The sequence below is a fragment of the Pundamilia nyererei genome, unplaced genomic scaffold (assembly GCF_000239375.1).
Source record: "Pundamilia nyererei isolate P.nyererei 1_Seehausen unplaced genomic scaffold, PunNye1.0 scaffold00190, whole genome shotgun sequence".
NCBI classification, from domain to species: domain Eukaryota; kingdom Metazoa; phylum Chordata; class Actinopteri; order Cichliformes; family Cichlidae; genus Pundamilia; species Pundamilia nyererei.
In genome coordinates this window covers 600,716-601,182 of record NW_005187591.1, presented here as the reverse complement: position 1 = coordinate 601,182, position 467 = coordinate 600,716, and positions in this window count along the sequence as shown.

The window sequence follows — 467 nt, the reverse complement described above, 5'->3', positions numbered from 1 at the left end:
TGTGTGTGTGTGTGTGTGTGTGTGTGTGTGTGTGTGTGTGTGTCTATATTTAAGTAGCCACTGTGACATTACCCATTGTTTGTAAAACCTAATTGTGAACCCTCAGTTTTAGCATTGACCTTTTTTCAGACACTCACAGTCAAATGCAGCAATACAACTGTTTTAAGATGCCAGATTTAAATCCCCCTTCTACTTGCATTATTTGGCCGGCCGTGTCACTTGAGCATCGGCACAAAATCAGTTTCAGGAAAGTGTAACCTTTTTTTTTTAACCCACATCTGCAAGCCTCCAGATAGTTCCTCTCTTGTCAGCCCATTACTCCATCACTTGCGAAATCAACGAACTGTGCAAGATGCTCTGCATAACTGCAATTTCAAATAAAAAGCTACAGCATTCAACTTTCTATGGAATTTAGTCACGTTTGACTATGATTCCTGTTGATTTCTCTTTTATTTAAATAGGGGTAG